The sequence below is a fragment of the Halichoerus grypus genome, chromosome X (genome assembly GCF_964656455.1).
Source record: "Halichoerus grypus chromosome X, mHalGry1.hap1.1, whole genome shotgun sequence".
NCBI classification, from domain to species: Eukaryota; Metazoa; Chordata; class Mammalia; order Carnivora; family Phocidae; genus Halichoerus; species Halichoerus grypus.
The window spans coordinates 1,677,659-1,683,906 of record NC_135727.1 but is presented as its reverse complement, the minus strand read 5'-3'; the positions used below and the strand labels follow the sequence as shown (position 1 = coordinate 1,683,906).

Sequence of the window (6,248 nt, the reverse complement as noted above, 5' to 3'; positions counted from 1 at the left end):
TGAGGGGGGTGGGCAGAGAGCAGAGGGAGAGGGACAAACAGACTCCCCACTGAGCACAGAGCCCAATGCAGGCCCCATCCCATGACCCCGAGATCATGACCTGAGCCGAAATCAAGAGTCAGATGCTCAACTGGCTGAGCCACCCAGGTGCCACACATCTGTTTCGTTTCTTAAGAGAGAATTTTATTTTAGAAGTGTCATCTTCAGGGCGCCTGGGTGGCTCAGTTGGTTGGGCGACTGCCTTCAGCTCGGGTCATGATCCTGGAGTCCCAGGATTGAGTCCCGCATCGGGCTCCCTGCTTAGCGGGGAGTCTGCTTCTCCCTCTGACCCTCTCCCCTCTCATGCTGTTTTTCTCCCTCTCTCTCAAATAAATAAATAAAATCTTTAAAAAAATAAAAAATTAAATAAAAGTGTCATCTTCAATTGCAAGGATGTTCATTAAACATCACAATTAAACATGCCAGAGGAGAAGCCATGTTGTCAAAATACCCACTTAACCCATGCAAACATCTCAAACCCACCCTCTGCTGACCTTCTATAACCACATTTTTTTTTAAAGATTTTATTTATTTATTTGACAGAGAGAGAGATAGCGAGAGCAGAAACACAAGCAGGGGGAGTGGGAGAGGGAGAAGCAGGCTTCCTGCCGAGCAGGGAGCCCGATGTGGGACTTGATCCCAGGACCCAGGGATCATGACCTGAGCCGAAGGCAGACGCTTAACGACTGAGCCACCCAGGCGCCCTATATAACCACATTTTTAAGGTGCTTTTTCTTTTTTTTTAAACAAGAGAAAGTGGACAGATACAAGTTGGTAAATGCTAACTGTCCATATTCATGTAGAGACACAGTGTAATCTCTGAGCCCAATATCCAGAGAAAGGAGGAAAACAGCTAAAATTCTAGGCACTACTGTACTGGAGCCTCCCACCCTTCAGCTTCCAGCTTCCTTCTGCTAAGGGAGCAGAAGGCTTTTCTTTTTTCCCATAGAGCACAGTAGTGTTGATTCCATAAAGTTTTTGTTGAGACAGGAAGGGATAAAAATGAATTTGGAAAGAAAGGGGTAGATATTCTTTTCTCAAGGTGTTTTCCCCCCAAAATAACTTGAGAACCATGGTATAGAGGGAGAGAAAAGAGACTTCAAAAAACAGGGCAAAGGAGCACAAGAGGAGGAAAAAAAAAAAAAAAAAGACTGCAACTTGCTCCCAGGGACCGGAGAACATTAAAAAAGGAAGGTTGGAATCCACCAGTGTTCCATTACTCAGCTTCTCCTTCCTCCTCCTCTCCTTCCCCCCGACATCATCATCTTCATCTTCACCTTCATCCTCATCTCCTTCTTCATCAGTATCTTCCAACCCTTCTTCTTCTCCTTCCCCTCCTCCGTCATCCACATCGGGAACCGAGTAGTGCTGTCACAGATTTGACCAAATATCATCTTTGATGACCTCTCCTAACTCATCTGCACCTGCATCAGAATGGTTAGGAAACCAGGTGAAGAAGCTCTCCGGTTCCTCATGCTGTCTCTTCCTGCTGGCTCTATTCTGCGTTTGACTTGAACGTTTCTTGTCAAATCCTTTCCAGATTTCCATTTGACTTCAGTGGACTTTGAAGATGGATCACCACTCTCATTCAGATGAAATTCTTTGGAAAGAACTTTATTTTCTTTTTTTTTAAAGATTTTATTTATTTATTTGAGAGAGAGAGCATGAGAGGGGGGAGGGTCAGAGGGAGAAGCAGACTCCCTGCTGAGCAGGGAACCTGGTACGGGACTCGATCCTGGGACTCCAAGATCATGACCTGAGCTGAAGGCAGTCGCTTAACCAACTGAGCCACCCAGTCACCCAGAACTTTACTTTCAAACTAAGGGCTTTCATCAAAATAAGAAAATCTATTCTGTACTCTGATTTAATATCTTTAAATTCAGTCACTTCAACTCTTGTCAAATAATGCAGCGCCTCTTCATCCTCCTCCCCAAGCAGTGCAGACACTTGTGGATGACTGACAAATGTTGTTACCCCCAAATTTGGAATTTTGGTGATAAAGTCCAACCTCTTCTGAAAAGATGGTTGGCAGAGTTTGTTTTATTCCTGTTCTACTTTCAAAATCTCCTCACTGGTTTGTTCATTAAGTCTGTCTATTTCCTTTTGTACTTCATCAGTCTGTTCAATTGCTTCTTGCTGTTCCTTTTCTCCCTTCAGCAAGTGCTGAGAGGTCAACGTCTCCTCCAGCTTGGGGGCAAGAGGCAATCTTGGTTCCTTCATTTGAGGCGGGAACGAAGACTAGCGTTTGGGGGTCATGTTGTGAGTAAAGTCCACGAAACAATGGCAGATGCGCACCTGGAAGAAGCTCTGATTACTCTCTGCCTTTTCTTTTTCTAGGAATTTGTTCATTTCAACAGCATTTTCCAATGTATTGACATAAAGTTATTCACAACACCCATTATTTGAAAACATTACTGCATCCGTGGTTATGTGCCATTTTCCATTCATGATATGGTTCTTTGGAGCCTTTCATCTTGTCCTGATGAGGTATGTCAAGGTTATGATCCTGCCGGGGAAGGTTCTACCTCAGCCAGGCAGATCGCTTTGCCACCTGCTCTATCGATCGTGTCACCATGCTGGTGACAACAGTCTACATTGATGTCTGAAGTGGGAATGACACAAAGACCCCATCTACAAGTGGGTAAACTTCATTCCAAACTTAAGAAAAAGTGGATTTTCTCCCAACTTAAGCAGGACTTTGTCATGAAAAAAGAACTGGACTTTCTTCCACTGTTTTTCTGATTGAAGCTCACAACCATATTGCTTGTTAGTTCTAATGAAGATTGCCATACCGAGCATTTCTTGGAGATGTATCTGGGTTAATATGACCCAGGTGTCACTCACACAAGTCATAAAGACATGGCAGATTTTTAGCCCTTGGGAAAGTAACATGCTTTACACCTATGGAAGAAATTTGTCTAAACACCCCTCTTTCTCTGCAGCCTGTCCGTGAGAGCTGCACATTAAGCCAGACTTCCCTGGCTGGCTGCCTCACTGCACTTGGACACGTGCTTACCATATCTCTGACTAATACTATTGCTTTCACAGTTTGGAGGTTTCCCCCGTGGTCACTCACCTCAAGGTAGCTGCCATCAGAGCAGAGCCTTGGCCCTTGGGAAGTCCCAGCAGCGGGCTGTGAAGGTCCTTCAGTCTCTAGCCCTCCTTCCCAAGAGTTGGGGTGGCTACTGACTGGGCAGTTGACTGTTGGTTGCCGCGATTGAGCTAGTTTCTGGGTTCTTGACTGTCAAAGTCTGGTGGCTACTTGAGGTTTCTGGTTCCCTGATCCATCTTGGTTAGTTTCTCTTGTCTTTCGTGGTGAGAGACTGAAAGTCTTGTTTCTGTGAATTGTGACTGTGTTGCAGGATACAAAACTGACTGGGCCCCTGTAGCATGTTTGTCTTCCGGTTTAGAAACTGCAAGCCTGGGTGAGGTGTCCCATCTCCCAGACTGAAGTGACAGGCCAATTGTTCTTTCTGTGCTTCCAGTCTGGGGCCAGAGTAATTGTGCCCAAGTGTTAGCGCTTTTTGCCTGGGCCAGCCCCAGCCCAGTAGCCCTCCCTGTGGACCCCGGGCTCTGTTTACACTTAGCTTCTAGCTCTAGCTGCCGAACTGGTTCTGCCTGTTTTCTGTGGTCTTTGCCCAGAGCTCTTGCTCTCTGGAGTCTAGGGAAGCAGGGAATGCTGCATTTCTGCGTCTTTTAAGGAAAGATACACACAAGTAGCTGGAGAAATGGAACAGGTGCTCAAGAGAGGTGCCCCCATGAGAATGGTCTCCTAGAGAAGAGGTCGGTTCCTGGGAGAGTCCAGGGCACCTGTGACATCTGGAGCACGGCTATAGCAGGTCTGAGTCTGAGTCTTGTACTGGGAGGGAAACAAGTGGAGTCCCCTCCAGCTCATGAGCCCAACCTCTACCCAAGCTTCCTGAAGCTGGTTCTGACTGCTTTTTCTTTATTTCTCCCCCTTAGAAGAACCAGAGGAATTTCAGGAAAACACACAAGTGGGCTAAGGCAGAATGGCAGGAGAAGCTGTGGATACCAGCATGATGTTGGAACCTTCCCACTGATTCTTAACTTGCCCTCCGTGCACTCCAACAAAGTCCCAACTTTCTGTAGTGACACGTGAAATGGGGCAGCCCCCTGCACCTGTCAATCTGCACCCAGGGATTCCTGAGCTTATGGGCTCAGCGCTTTGGGAGACACTGAAACTTGGAACCCAACGAAGACCCCCGATTCACACACAGTCGCAGTGGGGGGACTTCTGTTGCCACAGGAGGCCTGCTTGACAGTCTCTAGCATGTGGGAGAGTTTGAGGAGATTCTTCGGTGGGATGAAGGCGGGGCTTTTTCTCTGTATGCATATCAGTGGGAGGAATTTCCTTGAAAGGTAGCTTTGACCGCATCTGGAGGAAATTAACAAATGAGGACACGGAGTCTTTCAGAGCCAAAGGAATTCCTATTTCCATCGGTTTCAAAGACATTTGAAGACTGGAGGAAAACATTTTAAAATTTAAGCCCACACCTGTGATGCTGTGAAAGTACTGGCTCCTTAAGGTTAGGAAACAAGAAACCACAGACTGGGTTAGAGCCTAGGCAGGTTTCCTGAGCAAAACTCTCACAGCTCAGAGGGCTGTCCCCAGGATCAGGGGGCAGGCTCTAGAGGCCCAGGCCACCCTCATACCCTGGTCAGGGGTCGTTCCAGTGCTGGAGGACCTCCTCAAGTAGCCTGACTTCTCTTTGACCTCAAGGAGAGGGAACCACAGGAGAGCTGCTAGGTCAAGGGTGGCGGGTTAGGGTGGTTCGGGGCGGCTGCAGCTGGGCTTCAAGGTCATCAGGATGGTCCTGGAGTGGATAGCGTGGGTATGGCACTGCCCTGACAGCAACCCTGTAGGTACAAAGAGGGAGGTAGGCCACTTCAGCTCACACCCTTGGCCACATCCAAAGGGCTGGTGTCAGAGCAGGGAGTTATTTGTTGTGATTTCTTTTCTTTTTCCAAATAAACAAACATTTTTATTTACTTATTTTTTATTTATTTTTTAAAAATATTTATTTATTTGACACAGAGAGAGCACACAAGCAGGGGGAGCAGCAGGCAGAGGGAGAAGCAGACTCCCCGCTGAGCAGGGAGCCTGATGCGGGACTCGATCCCAGGACCCCGGGATCATGACCTGAGCTGAAGGCAGACGCTTAACTGACTGAGCCACCCAGGCGCCCTAAACAAACATTTTTAGAACTAACTTTGTATTCTTTTTCTTTAAGAAGGACCCAGGGGTGCTTGGGTGGCTCAGTCAGTTAGGCGTCTGCCTTCGGCTCAGGTCATGATCTCGGGGTCCTGGGATTGAGCCCCGTTGGGCTCTCCGCTCAGCAGGGAGTCTGCTTCTCCCTCTCCCTCTGCCACTCCCCCTGCTCATGCGCTCTTTATCTCTCTTTCCCCCTGTCTCTCTCAAATGAATAAATACAATCTTTTTTTAAAAAAAAGAAGGACCCAAATTGTATAAACTTCAGTCCCCATGCAACGTGGATCTGTCTTCCAGTATGCCTGTTCAGATACTTAAATAAGTTAAAGATATCGATCTTGTGGGGACAATATCATATCCTGGTTTCTTCTATGCACAAAGGTAATTTCCAAGTGCTCAAAAAGGAAGAGAAAAATTAATCAATAAAATCATTGAATTTTTGGTTATCATACTCTAATAAGTAAAGATAAAATATGTATGAATAACCATATAAAACCAACTAAGCTATTAGTAAAAGTCTAAACAGTAGTCTTGTTTCCTCAATACACTCTTTCTCTGTCTCTCTCTCTCTCTCTAAAACAGGTTTGGATAAGAGAAAATGAAAACTGGGTTTTTTGTTTTTTTTTTTTTAATTGCCATGATGTCCTGGTTGCTAAGTTACAGGATAAGGAAAAAGGAAACACACATTGCCATCAGGCCAAACAGTAACAGTTGTGAAGAAGCTTCAGGAACCTCCTCCTGTATTAAACACTCTTCCCAATATTTCAAGGGCTTTAACAACATAAGAGAGACAAATGGGGAAGTGGCCTCAAGTCTGACAGGAAAGGGAAGGCAGAGGGTTTCCTCCCCGCCCCACATGCCTCCACGGGGCCAAAGGATGGGTGCCACAGGCCTCACCAGTCACGGGATTCTCTGGCCATGTAAGCGGGGCACTGGGTGGCTTTGTGTGCTAAGGCCCTGGTCATCACATTCATCTTCA

General features: G+C 46.6%; 1 pseudogene; it reads right to left on the bottom strand.

Moving 5' to 3' along the window:
- Window positions 1-1,005: 1,005 nt before the first annotated feature.
- On the bottom strand, window positions 1,006-2,295 carry LOC118522190 (protein SET-like; annotated as a pseudogene).
- Between the last annotated feature and the right edge of the window lie 3,953 nt (window positions 2,296-6,248).